At 44.0% G+C, this 22375-nt stretch overlaps 1 protein-coding gene and 1 pseudogene across 1 annotated transcript in view; both read right to left on the bottom strand.

Annotated features, from left to right (window-relative positions):
• Nucleotides 1-22375, bottom strand: part of CPM (carboxypeptidase M) — an 89498-nt gene that overhangs the window by 46985 nt on the left and 20138 nt on the right. The window lies entirely within an intron of this gene.
• On the bottom strand, nucleotides 21625-22122 carry LOC105887795 (annotated as a pseudogene).

Here is a 22375-nt window from a genome sequence, read left to right as displayed (position 1 = left end):
TCACACATGCACACACATACCCTCCATTCCCCAGGTCACACATGCACACATATGTACACACACACTCCATCCCCAGGTCACACATGCACACACATGTACACACCTGCACACACATATCCTCCATTCCCCAGGTCACACATGCACACACATACCCTCCATTCCCCAGGTCACACACGCACACATATGTACACACACACTGCATCCCCAGGTCACACATATGGACTCACACACACACACAGTTTCCCCACAGACTACTCTGGAGAAGAGAGGCTTTTAGTCAGGGCCCTACTTCTCAGCCTGTACTCTAAAAGGCTTTCAGTCTGAAGTGCAGCATGTTCCAGTCCAGACGGAGTTCCTAATAGCTGAAGGAGCTCTGAAGCAGCCAAAATTAGGTTCTTCAAGGACTAAACTTGACCTACAACTGAGACATTTGATGGATTAACAGAGGTAGACTTCTCACTAGTGTTACCATTATGACATATTTTAAATCTCAAAAATGAACCTTTAGGCCGGTGTGGGGGCTCAAATCTATAATCTCGGCACTCTGGAGGCAGAGGCAGGTGGGTTGCCTGAGCTCAAGAGTTCAAGACCAGCCTGAGCCAGAGTGAGACCCCCATCTCTACACAAAATAGAAAAACTAGCTGGATGTTATGGTGTGTGCCTGTGGTCCCAGCTACTCAGGAGGCTGAGGCAAGGGAATCACTTGAGCCCAAAGTTTGAGGTTGCTGTGAGCTATGATGCCAAGGCACTCTACTGAGGGTGACAGAGTAAGACTCTGCCCCCCTCCCAAGAATATATAATAAATACTCATTTTGATGACATCCTCACTATAGATATAGTATATAATTTCCAAAGTGTTTTCACACGCTTTCTCTTATCACTTAATCCTGAATGTGAGATAAATAAGGCAAGTATTACCATCCTAATTTTACAGACAATGAAGAACCTTTCACAGCTGGGCTTTGAACTGGGTTCCTGAGTTTTCTCTAAGGTTACCTTAGATGCGATTGATATTTCCTTTTCTTTTTTTTTTTTATATTTCCATGTTTTCTTCTTCTTTTTTTTTAAATTGAATGGTAACTACATTAATGCACTTCTGGGGTACAGTGTGGGGTTTTCACACACAATCTGAAACACTTCCATCAAACTGGTTAACATAGCCTTCGTGTCATTTTCTTAGTTATTGTTTTAAAACGTTCACATTCTACTCTTAGAAAGATTCACTTGTACCCTTGTAAGATAAACCTCAGGATATTTCCTTTTCTTAGGACAAAGATGCTGAAGCATCCAACCCCCCAAACAAAGGAAGAGCTTCACTCCCCACAACAGAAAGTCACTGGTAACAAGTACCTCCTCCAGCAGGGCGGGGCCAGACTGGGGGATGACAGGTGCTCTCTGGACCATCACCTGTTGATTCTCTTCTGTCTGTAGGAGCTTTGGGACGCAGACTGCTTCCAATTTAAAGTTAATTTTATCTGTAAAGGAGGCCTGTGCACACATAAGACCAAGAATTCTGGATCTATTTTTGAAGTCAGTAAGTTTCCCAACTGTTTCTGAGGTCATGCGTTTATAGCCAGCTGATCACAAGCCTCCCCTAAGCTGAAGACTGGCGTTTAGCAGTGCCATCTCCTCCCCGTAACCGCAGCTCTTGCTCAGTATGTCTGCAGGAGCAACAGTGGATGTGAAGGCTCTGGACTGTCCACGGCCACCCCCACTCAACATTTTCAGTTTAGAAAATCTCCAGGCTCAACTCTAGCTGCACCAATGTGTAACCAGCTTGCATCTCACATCAGCTCTCACCTTACACTGTGGGTGGAGAAGTGTCTATTTGAGAAGGAACAGGAGGAAGTGTAGCTATGAATAAGCCACCTGAGTTTACCTTCCCATTAAAGCATATCTTATCTTGTTTGCAGTTAGTTTATTTGTAATCAATGATTTGTACCCTGCTGTCTGCACAGACAGCATGAGGCAGTGTGGTCACCAGCACAGCACCCACTGGCAGAATGCTCTCAGAAGGGGTGGGCCTGATGCCACGTCCACAGCCCCAAACTGGTGTCAGACACATAAACACATGATACAAGTCAGGCCTCGGAAAGGTGCCTACTGTTCCTTAGCTGTGACAAAGGACCTTGGAGGCAAGTCTGCATATTATAAGGAGCGATTCCAGAGACACTTTGGAGAATTCTCACAATGAATCGACGTAGCTCTGGTTCAGCTCAAGCCTGCCAGGACAATCACGACTCTGTACCACCACTGGGAGCACGTGGTGGCAGCCTTCACCCTCTCTGACAACATGGCTCAATTCACCCCAACTGTCACCAAGCACTTTGTGGACAGGGCCCTTAATAGACCTCTTACCCCTTCATGCACCCAGTCTGTTGAACGGTTGGGCTGAAAAGACAAGGCAGCTTCTTAGGGGAGGGAGGCAGCAAGACCAGCCAAGGCTCCCCACTGCTCGGCAAGCCAGCAGTCACCAGCTCCAGGACCACAGCAACGGGGACAAGCCTGACCAGCACTCAGAGTCAGATGAGCACTTAAAGACCAACCAGAAGGTCAGCTCGTGGATAATTTAACATTTAACACACCATTTAACACACAGGAGGTGTCATGGTGGATATGACAAAGCCCAGTGAGAAGCTGGGAGCAGTGTGAGTGTGGCTTCTGTATTTGGGTGGAGGCAGGGGAGTGGAGGACGTCCGTAGTGACAGTAACATATGGATGACTTCTTCATTTCATCTTTTGCTTTTTGGAGACAAAGTCTCACTCTTTCGCTTGGGCTAGAGTGCCATGGCTTCCTCTAGGAAGGTCACTGCTTCTTCAACCTCCTGAGATCACCAATCCTCCTGCCTCAGCCTCCTGAGTAGCTGGGACTACAGGTGCCCACCACCTTGCCTGGCTAGTTTTTCTGTTTTGGGTAGAGACTGGGTCTCACTCTTGCTCAGGATAGGCTTAATGCCTAACTTCAATCCATCCTCCCATCCCGGCCTCCAAAGTTGCTAGGGTTACAGCTGATCCACCTCACTGCCTGGATGACCTCTCTCTAACAGAGATAAACTTTAGTAGAATACAGCCTGGCATTTATTCTCTTTGTGTTGAAATACAGAAAGTTTTAAAACATCTCTCATGATAGGCATGGAAAGGCTCCAGAGAAAGTCTGTGGCAGGCACTTTATAGAGGGTTTTTGCATTTTCATGCATTTACAATGATCGTGGCCGACACAGGCAAGATGTGTTTTTCCTCCCCGGTGAGCCTGTCTGTATAAACCTACCTCCAACAGCTCAGGAGTAGCTGAAGAAACAGGCTGACAAATCCAATTCTTCAGAAAGAAGCATTTAATAGGGACCTAAGAGCACAAGCCGTGTCTCAGGCAGAGGGTGGATCCAGGCACCTGCCCTCCAGAAAGTCCCCCTTCCATGGCAAGGTTTTTAGGGTAAAGACTTGTGCAGCTCGTTATGACTTAGAACCCCTTGTCTGGTGATGACTGGGAAAGTCAGATAAGCATCTTTACGAGGGGTTTTCTATGCTATGGCATTGTTTTTTTTAACCTCTTAATTTTTTTATTAAATCATAACTGTGTACATTAATGCCTTTATAGGGTACACTGCTGGGAAAATGCCTTGGTATGCAGGAATCAAACATGGTCACTAGGTGGTTCTCAAGATGACATTGCTCTGCCATGGGACAGTCTGATTTCCTCCAGTCTGACAGTCATTAGACAGTCTGGTAGTCTGACAGAATTTAGTCACTCTCAGTGATTCTTTTGGTCTGCTTATAAAGTCCTGCTGAAGCCCAGTGCTGAGCAGATCATCAACACAGTAGGTTGGTGGCTTTGCTGTGTTTCTCCAAGTGTATCTTTGGACAATCTGCAGCAGAATTACCTGTGGTATTTGTTAAAATTGCAAACTCCAGAATAGGAATCTCCAGGCATGAGGTCAGGAGTTTGCATTTTCCACAAACACCTCATCTGACTCTAATTCACACCATTAAAAACTCTTCAGTGCAAGACCCCATCCCTAGCAAAAATAGAAAAAGGAGTCCGGCACTGTGGTGGGTGCCCGTAGTCCCAGCTTCTCGGGAGGCTAAAGTAAGAGGATTGCTTGAGCCCAGGAGTTTGAGGTTGCTGTGAGCTGTGATGCCACAGCACTCTACCCAGGGTAACAAAGACTCTGTCTCAACTTCTTCCTCCACAAACCTCTTTGGTGAAACACACACACACAGAATACTATACATCAAACAGCTCACTGTGGATTTTTAGAAATTGAACACACATGTGCAGAAAGCACTGAGACACACCCCTGTGCCCACCTCCAGGTGCTGCCCTGTCTGGGGCCACACGCTGCTGTGTAAGCACAGGTCACCTGCTCCCAGGCCTGTGCGGTGTCCCGCTGTGGCTGCACACCGAGCTGAGAACCACTATTTTCCAGAGAGATGCACAATCAGAGCCTGTCTCTGCACTGACGCGCTGCGTCTCAGACCCCAAGACACTCTTCTCCGTTTCTCTTCTAACCACATGGCCAGCCTGTGCCAGGAACACAGACCGGTCACTGCAGCAGAAGTCAGGGGTGCCGGTGGCCTGATAGCCACTGAGGAGCATGTGGCTGTCCCTGAGACAGGCTTTCAGCTCTGCCTTGTGAGGCTTCTCAGAGTATGATTCTTTCCTGACCGTTGCATCTGCTGTGATAGCCAATTTGGATGCTGCAGTACAGCAGTTATGCTAATCTGAAGCCAGACAACTTGGGTCCGAATCCCAGACCTGCTACTGCATGTGCAGCCCCTGAGCACCTGACTTAAAATTCTCTGGAGGCTCCGTTTCCTCATGTGTGAAATAGGACTGACGACGCTCTCCATGGAGTTACTTTAGGAGTGAAGGAGCACTTGGAAGAATATATGTGAGAAGCAAACAAACATATCTGATAAATGAACTGGCATTTCTAAGCTTGTTGGTGTAACATGGTCACTACACGGACGTGGGGTTTAACGCCCTGGGGAGCAGGTGCTGTGCTGATTTGGGATCAGCACAGCCCACAGTAGCTCCCACTCCCCTTCTACAGAATTTTCTACTGAGGGCTGCTCACTTATTACTCCTGGCTGTGCCACACGTCATTCTCTTTCTTGAATCTAAAAAGTGTTAATGAACTTGCCTACACACTACAGTTGTCCACTTTTACTAACATTTGCTAGCCTGGGTGAATGAGAAGAAAGTCAGTCATTTATCCGGGGCTGGATTATTTTTAAATACAGTGTTATCTCTAAAAAAATTTTTTTTTGAGACAGAGTTTTACTTTGTCACCCTTCATAGAGTGCCATGGCATCATAGCTCACAGCAACCTCAAACACCTGGGTGATCCTCCTGCCTTAGCCTCTGAGTAGCTGGAACTACAGGTGCCCCCAACAATGCCTGTTTTACTTTTCTGTTTTTAATAGAGATAGGGTCTCACTCCTACTCCAGCTGGTCTTGAACTCCTGAGCTCAAGCAATCCACTCTCCTCAGCCTCCCAGAGTGCTGGGATTATAGGCATGAGCCACCGTGCCCAGCCTCAAACTCATATTAGTTCTAGATGACGAAGATAAAGCACCTACCTAATCTGTTATTGATTCTGGTTTGTCTTCTGATTCTTGCAAAACTGTAACATTTCACATATTTCCTGAGTTGCCGTAGCTCCTGGGACAAGGCCAGTGTGTGTGTGTGGGGTTCCTCTTTCTGCCCCAGGCCCTATCTAGAGCCCTTATGACCCAGATCTACTCCACGAGCCAGCCTTTTTTCCTCATTATTCTCCCTTTTCTCCTGAGATACTGTTAAAATTGTAAACTCTTGGACCCCACCCAGAACATGCCACCATTTCCTGAGTATCTTTCTAAAATCTTCACAGCTTACAAAAGTCATACATACTTTAAAAAAATAAGAATACTCTGGCTCGGTGTCTGTAGCTCAAGGGGCTAAGACACCAGCCACATACACTGGAGCTGGAGGGTTCGAATCCAGCCTGGGCCCACCAAGAACAACAATGACAACTACAACCAAAAAAAAATTTTTTTTTTAACACTCAAAAATATACATTGTAAGATGGGAAATCTATCTATACAGCACTCTACTCCCCCAAATAGATTCCAGGTGGGTTTAGGTGCTAACTGTAAAAACTGAAGGTATAAAAATAGTGAAAAAGGTATGGGAGATGTTTTTGACCTTGGGGTAATGAGGCCTTTTTAAAGGAGACAGACAACATCAAAGCAAAAAGAAAGGGACTGATAAGAATGACCTCATAAAAATTAAAAACTTCTGTAAGTTCAAAGACACTGAAGTTTAAAAGACAAGCCACAGAATCAATGAAAATATCGGTACATATACACACTTACATATATACAAAAAGTATCCAAGAAAATATCTAACAAAGCTCAAGAATAACTAGAAACAGAGACAAATGGCCTGAGGAAATACACTCGGCCAATCCACGTGTCAATGTCCTGTCCAGGGGCAGGATCTGTAGGTGGCCCCTGCCTTCCGGCGTCTGGAGCCGGGCCTTGGTATTTATTTAGTGTTGAATAGATGTGAAGACACACTCAGGATTTTCAATCATGAAAATGCAATTTAAACTGGGGATTTTTCTTTTTTTTTTTTTTTTTGAGACAGGAGCCTCAAGCTGTCACCCTGGGTAGAGTGCTGTGGCATCTCAGCTCACAGCAACCTCCAACTCTTGGGCTCAAGTGAGTTTCTGCCTCTGCCTCTCAAGTAGCTGGGACCACAGGTGCCCGCCACAACACTTGGCTGTTTTTTGGTTGCAGCTGTCATTGTTGTTTGGCGGGTGGGCTGGATTCGAACCTACCACCTTGGGTGTACGTGGCTGGCGCCTTAGCCACTTGAGCCACAGGTGCCAAGCCTGGGGATTTTTCTTAACCTAGTTGTTTGGAAAAAATTTAAAATTGTTGGTTAGGATGTAGAGAAATGCCGAGTCCTGCGGTTCTGGAAGTGTAGGAAGCGTCTTAGGAAGGGCGCGCTCTCAGCGTCTCCCACACCTGCTGAGTTAGCAACGCCCACCTTAGGAAATTACAGAGCTAATGTGCTTGTTCACAGCATTATTTGAAATATCTGAAAGCTGCAAATGACCCAGATACTCATTTATATGTAAATGATTCAATGAGCTATGATACAATCACCCCACAGCATAGTACAAAGCGGTTAAAACCAACGAGTATCTCCACACGCACCAACCTCCAGTGTACAGAAGCCGAGAAGCCGAGTTGCGTAACGACACTCACAAGAGCGAATCCGGTGATGTGGAGCTGCAGACACCTGCCCTTAGTGTGTGCAGAGGCGCGGAGAGGGGACACGGAGCTTACTTCACAGGATGTCCTGGACATTGGCCCTGGGCAAACACCTCATTTTTAATAAAAGTTGTATAATAGGGCGGTGCCTATGGTCCCAGCTACTCTGGAGGCTGGACAAGAGAATCGCCTATGCCCAAGAGCTGTAGGTTGCTGTGAGCTGTGATGCCACAGCACTCTACCCAGGGTGACAAAGCGAGACTCTGTCTCTAAAAAAAAAAAAAAAGTTGTATAATATTCCATTGACTGGGTTTGGCATAAGCTGACCAGTTAGTTCTCTACTGATGAGTGTATGAGTCTTTCTTACATCTTTCCTGAAATATAATTTACATATCATATAACTGGTTTATTGAAAGTGTACAATTCAATTGTTTTTGGTATATCATGTTGTTATTTTAAAAAACTGTGGTAAAACATACACAATATAAAATTTGTCATTTAACCATTTTAAGGGCACAATTAATTCAGTGGCCTTAATTAGATGACTGTTATTTTACTTCTTACTATTGTAAGAGATGCTTTAAGTCTACATCTCCCTATATCCCATGTGCACCTGTTTCCATAGATAGAAAGCTCTCACCTGGGCAGGCCAGTGATGTCACTAAGTAAAAAGAGAGAGAGAGTGGTGCCTGTGGCTCAAAGGAGCAGGGCATTGGCCCCATTTACCAGAGGTGGTGGGTTCAAACCCGGCCCTGCACAAAAAAAAAAAAACCTGGAGAAAAAAAAAGCAATAAAGACAAAAATGGGGCTCGGCACCTGTGGCTCAAGCAGCTAAGGCACCAGCTACATACACCTAAGGTGGCTGGTTGGAGTTCAGCCCGGGCTCACCAAACAACAATGACAGCTGCAACCAAAAAATAGCCAGGCATTGTGGTGGGCGCCTGTGGTCCCAGCTACTTGGGAGGCTGAGGCAGGAGACTCGCTTGAGCCCAGGAGTTGGAGGTTGCTGTGTGCTGTGATGCCACAGCACTCTACCCAGGGTGACAGCTTGAGGCTCTGTCTCAAAAAAAGAGAAAAACGGGCTGTTCTTTTCCGAAAAGTACATTACTGTTAAGCATGCTTTTTAAATCTTTTAAAGAGATGGGGGAGACTTTCCAAAGTAAATGCAAAAGTAGATTAAAATCCCTTGTTTTTCTGTGTTCATTCCCATTGTCAAGTGTATAAGCGAATTAAGCCAAAGGATGATTTGTTACACAGTGTCTGAGTGCACGTACGCTAGATGCCATGGAATGGCTGCTATCTGATGATTTATCCTGAGCTTTTTTTGTCAAACATACCACAAGCAATTGGATCCTACATAGAAAAACACAGCCTCAGTGTTAGATCTAGTTTCCGAATGTGGGCTTCACAGTCTCACTAGAGAGCAATCTGTCCTATGGCCTCAGGCTCCTCTTCCATGAAATAGGGGGCCTAGGCTAGGCCCAGTGGCTCACCCTGTGGCCCCAGCACTTTGGGAGGCAGAAGTGGGAGTATGACCTGAGCCCAGGAGCTCAGGGCTGCAGGGAACTGCGATGATCACACCATGTTCTCCAGCCTCAGTGCCAGAGTGAGACCCTGCCTCTAAAATAAGTAAAATAATAAAGTAAAAGAAAATAAGAGGGTTTGTTCTGGATGCTATCAGGTCCCAAAGTGTGCTGGCAGGAACCAGGCCAGCCTCATCCTCATCTGCTGGGTGCCTGCTTTGTGGCTCTGGGCAAGTTACTTAACTGCTGGCAAGTCATCTCTCTAAAGCTGTAAATTAGTATTTACCTCACAGGTATTGTTTAGATTCAGTGAGATAAAGCAGAACTCCTCCTTGCTGTCAGTAAACACCAGCTTTCAGGGTTTTAAACACACACCACAGCGCCATGTTTTAAAGCCACCAAATGCCCCAATTAACAGCCATAACAGAGCACACTCTTCAGTAGCATTTCCTACGTGCCAGTCCCATTCTGAGCAATTCATATTTATAGTTACTGACTTAGCCCTCCCACGGGTTGTCTATGAAGTAGATACTTTTATTTCTAATTTACAAATGAGGAAACAGGACCAGAGAGGGCACACACTTTGTTCAGGATCACAGTTACTCAACAGCAGATCCAGGATTTGGACAACCTGTGTTGGTCCAGATCTGTGTTCATGACCATGAGTCTTCTTCATGAGACAGTCTCACTGCTGCCCAGGCTGAAGAGTGTGGCATGATCACAGATCACTATCACCTTGAATTCCTGGGCTCAAGCAATCCTCCTGCCTCAGCTTTCCAAGTAGTCAGGACTACAGGTGCTCACCGCCACACTGCCTCCTCCTTATTTTACTTTCTATAGAAAGGGTCTTGCTATGTTGCCCAGGTTGGTCTTTTAAGTCCTGGCCCCAAACGATCCTACTGTGTTGGCCTCTCAAAGTGCTAGGATTACAGGCATGAGCTCCTGTGCCCAGTCAGAAACCTATTTTTAAAATGACTACCAGATGATAATTTGTTATAAGGCTATATAAAAAGAGGGAGAAAAAAAAAGTCATTGCTAAACTTCTTTTCTTATTAGTCACTATGACCTGTAAGTTCCCACCGTGACCGGTGACCTAAATACAGTGTTTTAGAACGCAAATGCTAGGAGCTGCCCTGTCACACTGGGCAGTATTCCACCCCATCACTTACTCTATTTCCCTGGAGTTTCAGCATACAACTAAATGGCCTGTCACTAGACCGTGCGCACCATTGTCCAGCTCATGGTCTGTCCCTCAGGGGAGACACAGTTCGGATCTCTGACGAGCCAGCCTTGCTGTTTTGGCAACCTGGATTGTTAATTTACCCAAAGTACAAGGTGATTTTGTTTTCCTCCCTTAATTCCCATCTGCAGCATGCAAGGGAAAGCCTTCCCCCATAGCATGGGCCCCCCATAGCATGGGCCCCGGGGGTGAGGAACACCCGGTCACTTGTGTGCCTTCACCCCCCAGGCCTGGGTGCGCAGGAGCAGTTGAGGCTGGTCTGGGCAGGCTCAGCACCCTGGTGCTGCACCGCCATCTTCTTGTCTCAGACGTTAAGGATGCCGAGGGGACTCTGTCCCACCAACCAGACAGGTTCCTGCAGTCCCAGCATTGCACCTGTCTCTGTGCTCACTGGAAGACCCCAAGCTCCTGAGGACCATACTCTCCTGCCTTTTCCTTCCACCTGGTCCCTCAGTCGGGTCTGTGTAAGTCTGACTCTCAGGGGCGAGGGGGAAGCAGGCACACCAGTGGCAGTGGTTACGTGTTTCTGAGCATTTTGAGGTACTTAGGGCGGCTGCCTGCCCAGAGCTCAGGAAGACAGTGTGCGGTGCCCATTGTCAAGGGTGGGATCTTTTCCCTAACCCAACACAGGAGACAGCCTGTCACTCACACAAGCTCCAAGTGTCTGGCTTGATACACAGTATATTCCATTTTTTCTAAAGGATACAATCTTACTTCGATCAGTTTCACAAGGCTCTGACCACGTGTGCACGTCTCCACCAGAACCCTATACTCCAAGGGACAGGGACTCGTATCCTGGGCAGCCTCCCCGGAACCCTGTGACTTCACCTGCTCAGGGCACCTGCTCAGCTTGTTTCTCTTGCGGAGGAGCCAGGGTCAGTGCAGTAGGTTCCATGCTACTCACCATTGGTAGTGGGGTCTCTCTCCCAATAAAACTGAATATGAAAACCCAAGGTAAAAAGTGAAAGCTGAGCGGCTCCGCTTTAAGGAATGGGGGTCCCTCTGGGGCTTGTGTCTCCTGGCCTACTGAAGTACCCAAGGTCACCTCCACAGAAGCCTCCAGGCTCTAGAGAACCTTTTGAAAACTGGAAGAACTGGGGCTTTGAATCTGGAGAGACCTGAGTTTGAAATCCTGGCTGGGCTCCTTGTGTCTGGCTAATCACTTTCTCCCTAAGCCTCAGTCCCCATCTATAAAATGGGGATAATACTGTCTGATTCATAGGGTTGGGGCCAGGATTTGAAATAATACAGGAAAGTAGCTGGTGAGTAGCCAGCCTTCAGGGCAGCACAACTCTTATTACTGGACTAGTCTTCAGACATTCCTCTATAGCCTCTGTTTTTTCTTTTTTTTTAAAACAAGGTTTCCCAAGGACAGAGGACAGAATGTTCTAAGGAAACATAGTTCCCGTGGGACTACAAATATTGCCAATTTTAGTGAGAAGTTACGTGAGTCAAAATACTTTCCCCATTTATCACTGTTCTTTGAACAATCTGTTTTGCTTAAACCCACAATGACAAAAGCCTTCTAAAACTTTGTATTTTCCAGAGAGCACGAATTAAGGGACATTAGAGACCAGGAGACCTTAGAGACTGCCACTGAACTCTATCTTTCACTGTGTGTTCCAGGAAGTCCTACCTCCTTGGCACACGAGGCTAACAGCTCCCATGTCCTCGCTCCACCTGCAGCCTCTGGGGACGCCCCTGCCACATGAGTATTTTACATACTTCCTATTCCTCCTCCCTGGGATTCTCACCCTCTCCTCTGCCTGGCAACACCCAAACCTTTGTTCGAGCATCAGATTTCTGGATAAGCCTTCCTCAGCTTTACCAAGCATCCCGGAAGCCGGGCCTGGGAACAAAGCCCATTCCAGTGCTTTTCTCATCATGGTGAGGCAGTCTAAGAAGCCTTAGTTCCCGATGAGGAAGGTCCAGATTTCACTATTTTTAGACCTCTACAAAAGTTCTGGTAGACAGTAGGAGCTCAATAAATATTTGTTGAATGAATACATAAATGAATTATATGAATTTAGATTAAAGACCTAAATCCATCAGCTACAAAGATGTAATTTTGAGTCTTTGACTTCTTTATCAATAAAATCTATTAGCTCTCACCTAGAAAATGAGAATGGAAATCACTCATCACGGAGTTTTTATGTAGCATAAATGCCCCATTTATGTGAAGGGCCTAGCACAGTGCCTGGTAGGAAAAAGTATTCAATAATCAGCAATTGTAGTTCTTTCATTTTTCTATCCTTTCTGCTCATTCTGAACAGCTTTACCTAGAAAGTGAGACAGGATTAAAGTCCCCTCATGCTCCCTGTTGTACATGCAGCATGTGCTGTCATGTACCGGCTCAAAATCGAATTGGTTAGAACTCATAATAATTATGATACTCCAAATTTATTTATTTATTTATATGGGAGCAAGTTTCCTTTTCTTTTGCAGTTTTGGCTGGGGCTGGGCAGAACTTGCCACTCCTGGTATATGGGGCCAGCACCCTACTCCTTGAGCCACAGGCGCCACCCTATTTATTTATTTAGAGACAAGGTCTCTGTCACCCTGGGTAGAGTGCTATGGCCTCAGCAAAGCTCACAGCACCCTCAAACTCAAGGGTTCAAGTCCTCCCACCTCAACCTCCCAAGTAGCTGGGATTACAGGCGCCCACATTGATGCCCAGCTAGTTTTTCTATTTTTAGTAAAGACAGGTCTCCTTTTTGCTCTCTGGTTCTGAACTCCTGAGCTCAAGGGATCTTCCTGTCTTGGCTTCCCAGAGTGCTGGGATTACAGACATAGGGCACACGCCAGCCCCTAAAATTATTTCTAAATCTCAGTATTTGTTCCTAGATGCCCTGAAATTTCTCTTTAAAATATGGATAATTGATATTTATCAGTTTCTGTGTAAGTCTGGCATTCACAGAATTTATCTTTAAAATTGCTGATAAAAAGAACATTCCTTTTTGTGCAAGAGAGAAGGGAGAATGTGTGGTGTCCCACTGGGCTTTCTCTAGTAAGTTCTACATGTAAAAATAAATCAGCGCTAAGGTTTAAATGCACACTTTCACCCACTTATACTATTCAAGTAAGAATTTGTTACACCAAGAGTTCTTTGGAACTGTTACTATTTTTACACATTTACTATTATACATCACTGGTGTTTTGGCTTACTTAGTACGATTGCATTTTCTCACTATTTTTTTCTTCCAAAATTGCTGTGCAGCCATATTTCTTAAAGGAAATCCCTGTAGTAATGCAAAATTAATTGTAAAATTACCAAAAAATTTACAGCCAAGAAAATAAATCTGTCCTTTTTCTCTCAGGCATAGGCCTTAGGATGATTCCCTCTCCCCTGGGATGGAGCAAAGCCTCTCACAGGGCATGTCGCGGGTGGTCCGGGGCCCTGCCCTGCCCTCCGTTCCCCCTCCCCTCCCCTGTCCTCCCCTCCCCCTGCCCTCCCTTCCCCTCCCCATCCCCTCCCATCCCACCCCCTCCCCTCCTCTCCCGCCTCACTGAACTTTTGGTCCTCAAGGTCAACAGCTCCTGCACCTCCAGGCTTGCGCAGGGTGTCTCTGCCTCCCACTTTCACCTGCTGACTTCTCTCCATCCTTCAGGTGTCAGTGTGGGAAGTGTCTCTGTCACTTACTCCCACAGCCCCTGCTCACCACAGCGCAGTTACCAGATGTCTCTTCCCTCCCACTCACCGCCCCCAAGACTGCCCGCTCCTCCAGGCTGGGGCGACGCCGACTTCTTCACCTCTGTGCGAACGCATGCCAGTAGTAAATGTTTGCTAAATAAATCCCAAGAATCCATCTGGAGAGAAGCAGAATTTAACTAGCTATACTTTGGGACGTGTCACTAACTTTATGACTTTCCATCCGCATTCAACATTAACCATGACCTCAGAGTTAACGCTCTGGGAAACCTGCGCTCATAGCAACGACCCTGAACCAAAGCCTGGCTACTAAACTCGTGAAATGTTTACTAATTAGTTTCTCGTACCTGCACGGCAGTGGGTCGAGATATACTAAACCAAAATCACTGCTTCAAGTAAGCGTGAGATTCCCTCATATGCCAGGGACCCAGCGTGGGGTCTGCACCTGGTGGGTCACAAGCTCCCACAGGAACCGGAACTCCGGAGACTGGAGGGCCCCTCCCCGGCCATGGCACAGCCCGGAGGAGCCCAGGCGCACTCTCCCCACGTCTTTCTCATGCTTTGGATTCCCAGGCCAGTAGGGCTTGATGACCTCGTAACTTTTAACTAAGTACGTGACCTTTTGAGCTGTTTCCCAGAAATGGCAGGATTTCTGCAAGATACAGGAGTTAGTAATACCTGAAAGCCTGGCCACAGACTTCCCCAAGCCGAGACTGAGCACCACCCACTGGCTGGTAACTTCCCAGGCAAACTGCCCACCCCAGTTAGTCCACGCTCCGGTGCTGCGCTCCCGGCGCACTGAGCCCCTAGAGAATTTCCACATTTTAACCCCTTACAAAGTCCCAATGCTGCTACGGGGGAGCACCTGAGACTGCCCCCCATGCCCCGAGGATGCCAAGCAATCAGAAGTCTCTCTCTTCCTCAGCAGCACTGACCATCCAGGGATTGGCTCCCTGGGCGGCCTATTGATTCTTGGTCCCCTGGAAACAGGGGCTGTGGATTCACCACTTGTCTGTTACTGCAGTAGTGGCACTACAACAGTGACGAGTGGATTCATGAAAAACAACCTATTCAACTAAAAAAGTATAATTAACATACTAAAAAAGAGAAAAAGAGTAAGAAATTGAAAATACTCATGAAGAAGAATCAGCTGAAAAACTCTGGCAACATGAAAAGTCAGGGCAGCTCAGTGTCTCCTGGGGATGTCAAAGAAAATACAACAGAGAATCCCATCCACAGAGAAATGTCTGAAATGTTAGAAATATAATTTAGAATATGGATGGCAAATAAGATAATAGGACTGGAGTAAAAGATGGAAACAGAACCAAAACATCAGTTCAGAAGTTGTCTCAAGAAATTAATGAATTCAAAGACAAAGTCATCAAGGATATGGACATAATGAGGAAATATATAGCAGAGCTTAAAGAATTGAAAAACGTATTCGAGGAGCTTCAAAATACAGCAGAGTCCCTCAGAAATAGAGTTGAGCAGTGTGAAGAAAGAATCTCAGGTAAAGAAGGCAAGACTTTTGAACTATCCCAAGCATTCAACGAAGCAAATAAATGAAGAAAAAGAACAGAATATTCCCTGAGAGAGTCATGGGATCTTTCTAAAAAAAAAAAAAAAATCTGAATTATAGGGATTCCTGAAGGAGAAAAGGATGGTTCCAAAGGTACAAATTCTCTGCTCCAAGACATTATGGTGGAGAATTTCCAAAGTATTGCAAGAGACACAGAAATTCAGATAGTAGATAGTTTCAGAACCCTAGAATGACTCAATCCAAACAAAGCATCACATCTCCTAGACACATTGTAATTAATTTTGCCAATGATAATATGAAGGAGAAACTTCTGCAAGCAGCCAGGTGTAAGAAAAGTATTATGTACAAAGGGAAAAGTATAAGGATGCCTGCAAATCTTTCAGCCAAAACTTTTCAAGCCAGAAAAGGATGGTCATCAACCCTCAACATTCTTAAACAAATTTCCAGCCCAGGATCATATATCCTGCTAAACTGAGTTTCATTTGTGATGGAGAAATCAAATACTTCACTGACATCCACATGCTGAGGAAATTTGCCATGACTTGACCAGCTCTACAGGAAATACTCAGACTCATTCTTCATAACAATCAACAGGAGGGTACATCACCAAAGTAAACCTACCCAGAAATTAAAGGACAAAGCCTACCTTCCACAATGGTGAGAGGCATAAAATTCAGCTCTGAACTTCTGAAAAACAAGATGACCAAAACTCTGCCACATCTATTAATTATCTCAATTAATGGGAATGGTTTGAACTATCCTTTAAAGAGGCATGGGATGGCCAACTGAATACAAAAACTCAGGCCAGATATCTATTGCCTACAAGAAACTCACCTTACTTCAAAAGATAAAACAAGACTCAGGGTGAAGAGATGGAGAGATGGGCAATGGTATTCCAGGCAAATGGAAAGCAGAAAAAAGTTGGGGTTGCAATCTTATATTTGGATACTATGGGATTCAAACTAACAAAAATAATGCAAGACAAAGATGGGCACTTCATACTGATCAAGGGAAACACACAATATGAAGAGATCTCTATAGTTAACATCTATGCACCCTATCAGAATGCTCCTCGATATATGAAGCAAACCCTAACTGATCTGAATGATATGATATCTCCCACACTGTAATAGTTGGAGATTTTAATACACCATCGGCAATACTGGACAGATCCTCCAAGCAGAAACTAAACAAAGAAATAATGGACTTAAACAAGCACCTAGAACAAATGGACTTAACAGACGTTTACAGAACACTTCATCCTAACAAAACTGAATACACATTCTTCTCATCAACCCACAGATCATCTTCCAAAATTGATCATATCTTAGGCCACAAGGCCAACTTCAACAAATTCAAAAGTATAGAAATTATTCCCTATATCTTCTCAGACCATCATGGAATAAAAGTTGAACTCAACAGCAAAGGAAATCTTCATATTCAAATAAAATCATGGAAACTAAAAAACCATTCACTCAATGATAGCTGGGTCATTGACTAGATCAAGGAGGAGATCATTAATTTTCTAGAACAAAACAATAATGAAGACACAGACTATCAAAACCTGTGGGATACTGCAAAGGCAGTCCTTAGAGGGAAATTTATAGCATTAGATACCTTCATCAAGAAAACAGAAAGAGACCAAGGCAGAAACCTAATGGGCCATTTCAAGCAACTTGAAAAAGAAGAACAATCTAATGCCAAACCCAGCAGAAGAAAAGAAATACACAAAATTAGAGTAGAACTAAATGATATTGAAAAGAATTACTCAGAAGATCACTGAAACAAAAAGTTCATTCTTTGAAAAGTTTAATAAAATTGATAAACTTTTGGCCACCTGAACCAGAAAAAGAAAAGTAAAATCTCTAATGTCAGTCAGAAATGATAAAGGAGAAATAATAGATACCACAGAAATTCAAAAAATCCTCAATGATTACTACCAAAAACTCTATTCTCAGAAATATGAAAATGTAGAGGAGATGGACCAATATCTGGAAGCACGATCCCTTCCAAAACTCAGCCAGAAACATTTAGAAATCTTGAACAGGCCAACGTCAAGTACTGAAATTGCATCAATTAAACAAAATCTCCCAGAAAATAAAAGCCCTGGACCAGATGGTTTCACACCAGAATTCTATCAAACCTTTAAAGAGGAGCTAGTTCCTATAAGGCATAAACTTTTTTAAAATATAGAGAAAGAAGGAATCTTCTCCAAAACATTCTATGAAGCAAATATCACCCTGATCCCCAAGCCAGGAAAGGACCCAACAACAAAAAAGAAAACTGTAAACCAATATCTTTAATGAATATTGATGCAAAAATATTCCATAAAATATTAGCAAATAGGCTCGGCCCCTGTGGCTCAAGAGGCTAAGGCGCCAGCCACATATACCTAAGGTGGTAGGTTCAAATCCAGCCTGGGCCTGCCAAACAACAATGATGGCTGCAACCAAAAAATAGCCGGGCATTGTGGCAGGCACCTGTGGTCCCAGCTACTTGGGAGGTGGAGGGAGACTCGCTTGAGTCCAGGAGTTGGAGGTTGCTGTGAGCTGTGATGCCACAGCACTCTACCCAGGGGTACAGCTTGAGGCTCTGTCTCAAAAAAAAAAAAAAGATATTAGCAAATAGAATACACCAACACATTGTGATCACCATGTGATTAACTGGGTTTTACCCAGAGACATAGGTTTGTGCAATAGACACAAATCTATAAATGTAATATAACACATAAGTAAAATAAAAAATAAAGACCATATGATTCTTTCAATTGATGCAGAAAAGACTTTTGACAATATCCAGCATCCTTTCATGATAAAAACACTCAAGAAAATAGGCTTAGAAGGAACATTCCTTAAGCTGATAGAGGCTATCTACAGCAAACCCACAGCCAACATCATACTGAATGAAGTAAAACCGGAAGCACTCCCACTTAAATCTGGAACCAGATGAGGATGCCCACTGTCTCCACTGCTATTTAATATAGTGTTGGAAGTCCTTGCCATTGCAACCAGATAATAGAAGGAGATCAAAGGAATCCAAATGGGGACAGAGGAGGTCAAACTCTCTCTCTTTGCAGGTGACATGATCTTATGCTTGGAAAACCCCAGGGACATAACTACAAAGCTCTTAGAAGTGATCAAGGAATATAACAGTGTCTTAGGTTACAAAATCAATACCCACAAATCAGTAGCCTTCTAATATGCCAACAATTATCCAGCTGAGAACAAAATGAAAGACTCTATTCCTTTCACAATAGCACCAAAGAAGACAAAATATCTGGGAATATATCTAACAAAAGATGTGAAAGATCTCTATAAAGAGAATTATGAAACTTTGATAAAGGAAATAGTGAAGAGGTTAACAAATGGAAGAACATACCATGCTCATGGCTGGGAAGAATCAACCTCATTAAAATGTCCATACTACCCAAAGCAATCTATAGATTTAACACAGTCCTCATCAAAGCACCAATGTCATACTTTAAGGATCTTGAAAAAAACAGTACTTCAACTCATGTGGAATTAGAAAAAAATCCTGAATAGCAAATACAGTTCTTAGAAATAAAAACAATTTTGGAAGCATCATGTTGCCAGACTTCAGGTTATATTACAAGACTACAGTGATCAAAACAGCATGGTACTGGCACAAAAATAGAGACACAAATTTATGGAATAGGATAGAGAATCTAGAGATGAACCCAGCCACATATCATCATTTAATATTTGATAAGCCTAACAAAAACATGCAATGGGGAAAAAAATCCTTATTCAACATATGGTGTTGGGAGAACTGGTTATCCACATGCAGAAGACTGAAACTGGGCCCACTCCTCTCACCATTGACAAAAATTGATTCTTGTTGGATAAAAGATTTAAATTTACAACATGAAACAATAAAAATTCTAGAAGACAGTGTGGGGAAAACACTTGAAGATATTGGCCTGGGAAAAAAACTTTATGAGGAAGACTCATAAAGCAACATTGCAGCAACACCATTGCATAAAGACCCATTGCAGCAACACCAAAAATAAATAACTGGGACTTGATCAAGCTAAAAAGTTTTTGCACAGCTAAGAGTAACACAAACAGAGCAAACAGACTTCTCCCAGAATGAGAGATTTTTACATGTTATGAATCTGACAAAGTCCTGATAACTAGAATCTACAGAGAACTCAAATTAAACAATAAGAAAAGTGCAAACAACCCTCTCTACAAGTAAGCAAGAGATTTGAACAGAAACTTCTCTGAGGATGACAAATGAATGGTTAAAAAACACCTGAAAAAATGCTCATTGTCTTTAATTATCAGAGAAATGCAAATCAAACCACTCTGAGATATCCCCTAACCCCAGCGAGATTAGCCCACATCACAAAGTCCCAAAACACCAGATGCTGGTATGGATGTGGAGAAAAGGGAACACTTCTACACTGCTGGTGGGATTGCACACTAATACAGCCCTTTTGGAGAGAAGCATGGAGAATCCTCAAAGATGTAAATGTAGACTTTCCATTTGACCCTACAATCTCATTATTAGGTATCTACCCAGAAGAAAAAAATCATGATTAGGAGCTATACTTTGAGAAATATTCAAATACAAGTATCTTTTGATAAACTGACTTTTTTTTTGGGGGGGGGAAATACACCATAATAGGCTTATTTGATTGAACAGTAGGTCTACTTTAGTTCTCTGAGGAATCTTCATACTACTCTCCACAGCGATGGTCCCAGATTGCAGTCCCAGCAACACTGTGCTCCTCTCTCTCCACATCCATGCTGCTGATCTATTATTTGGGACTTTGTGATAAAAGCCACTCTCACTGGGGTTAGGTGATATCTCAATGTGTGTTTTTTCCAACAAATACATTTTTATAAACTTTTTTTATGTTTTATGTTTATGTCACCTTTTATAATGCATGTTTTTCCTCACTGCCTAACCTAGGAAATACACATGCCAAACAAACAAACATAACAGTGTGGCTTATGAAAATAAAGTGATAATGATTTGATTCTTTGGAACTTCTTCACTTTTACCAAGGCCAAATCCTCTAATCCTTTCTCCTCAAAGATGGACGACAGTAAAGGGGCAAATCATAAGGTTTGGGGTTTTCAACTCCTGATTGCTAAATCTTCATCAGTTATAGTTTCAGTCAAAAAGTTCTTTTTTTCACTTGTTTCTTTAAATGTTGAAATAAGTTGCTTTGTGATTCACTCAACTACAATCCTAATGAAGACTGTTTTTACTACCACCTTTAGAAAAAAGCTTAGCACTCCACATGGAAGGCCAAATCAAACAGACTGGTGATTATTCCACTGTGGAGTAATCTATGCCCAGGCTCTCCTTATCAAGGGAACGGAAGTCCTGACCATTCACAGAAAGCCTACTCAGGTCTCAGGTACTACGCCAGGCTCTTTCCTAACTTGTCCAAAGTTATAGAGTATAAGTCATAGATCTGGGATTCAAATTCAGGTCTGTCTGATCCTAGAGCTTTTTCTGCTATATGATATTACCAAATGTGATTCAAAACTGAATACTCATCATGGACCAGGCACTGTGTTAACACATTTTCTCTATTAATCTTTACAATGATCATATTTAAAACTATATGGCTGTAAAAGATCTTTAAATAATATATTTAAAAATGAAGATTTTTCAAAGCAAATTAAAATATTTTAAAATAGTTTGAGATCATCTTGATAGCCATTCCACCATCCATTTCTCACCCTCTTCAGCAATACTTCCTTTCAGTTATACCTATTAATAGGCAGATTATTTCATCTCCCCTGAATTTGTGTGTTCCTTTTTTTTTTTTTTTTTAGATGGAGCCTCAAGCTATCCCCCTGGGTAGAGTGCCATGACATCACAGCTCACAGCAACCTCCAACTCCTGGGCTCAAGCGAGTCTCCTGCCTCAGCCTCCCAAGTAGCTGGGACACAGGCGCCCGTCACAACGCCTGGCCATTTTTTGGTTGCAGCCATCATTGTTGTTTGGCGGCCCGGCTGGATTCGAACCGCCAGCTCCGGTGTATGTGGCTGGCGTCTTAGCCGCTTGAGCCACAGGCGCCGAGCCAATTTGTGTGTTCTTATATACACAGACTTTGGCTAACTAGAACAGAAAGAGGCTGGGGGTTATATATGAACAAGTATGATTTATTATGGGCGGATGGTAGAAAAATGCTATAAGAAGTGCTATAAGTGCTATAAGAATGCATAGAAGTTCTTTCAGTCATATGCAAAGAGAAACTGTTTATTGAAAGTTTGCTTTTTTTGTTGTTGAGTCAAGCTCCAGCTCCCAGTTACGGTTAATTGCTTTGTGCCTTCCACATGGCAGCAGTTAGCATCGCCTTATCCTAATCAGTGATAAACTGGGTACCAGTGTTATGTTCACATCTCTGTTCAGGTGGTCAGGAACTCTTTTATTTGCTTGCTTTAGCTTTGAGTACTTGGTTATATCTCCAAACTTGAAAAAGCTGAGAGGCTCTTGCTGCCTCCACGAAGAAATTAACAGCAAACAGACTTCAATTTTTTGGAATAATTACAAGTGAGTGTCCTAACCAACGAAACTGTGACCCTCACAACAGCAGAGCTGCGCTGAGTTTCTCTGCAGGTCTGGCCACTTCAGCCAATCTAGCTCACACTAACCCCCATTTCATAATTGGGGATCAAGAAGAACAGCTGTTTTGAGGTCTGCTGGGTGGTTGTACAACAACCTCAATTTCTTGGGTGGCGACAGCTCCACTTAGTCCAGGAGCTGGTGGGAGGTGGCCCGCAGGCCTCGAGCGCAGGTGGCAGACATCTCCACTGCTGAGCAATCACAGGCAGCTGGTGGGAGTGTGGCTGCATCCTCATCCCAGCTGACAACAAAGGGCAGCTAGTCACCTGCCACAGAGCCTGGTGTCTGCCCCTCCCTTCAGGTCCCCTTCCCATGGCTGGCTGTGCCCCTGTGAATCACCAAGCAGCCGTGGCCAGCTCAGGCGCTCTCTCCACATGGTTTTAATGGGCATTTCCCTGATGCTTAGTGATGCTGAGCATATTTCATGTATGTGTTGGCTATTAGTCTATCTTCTTTTAAAAGCTTCTGTTGGCTCGGCGCCTATAGCTCAACCGGCTAAGGCGCCAGCCACGTACACCTAAGGTGGCGGGTTCAAATCCCCAGCCCGGACCCGC

The sequence above is a fragment of the Otolemur garnettii genome, unplaced genomic scaffold (genome assembly GCF_000181295.1).
Source record: "Otolemur garnettii isolate 467f Iridium unplaced genomic scaffold, OtoGar3 scaffold00125, whole genome shotgun sequence".
Taxonomy (NCBI): domain Eukaryota; kingdom Metazoa; phylum Chordata; class Mammalia; order Primates; family Galagidae; genus Otolemur; species Otolemur garnettii.
Note: the sequence above shows the minus strand (reverse complement) of the source record. Positions and strands in the feature narration are given on the sequence as shown.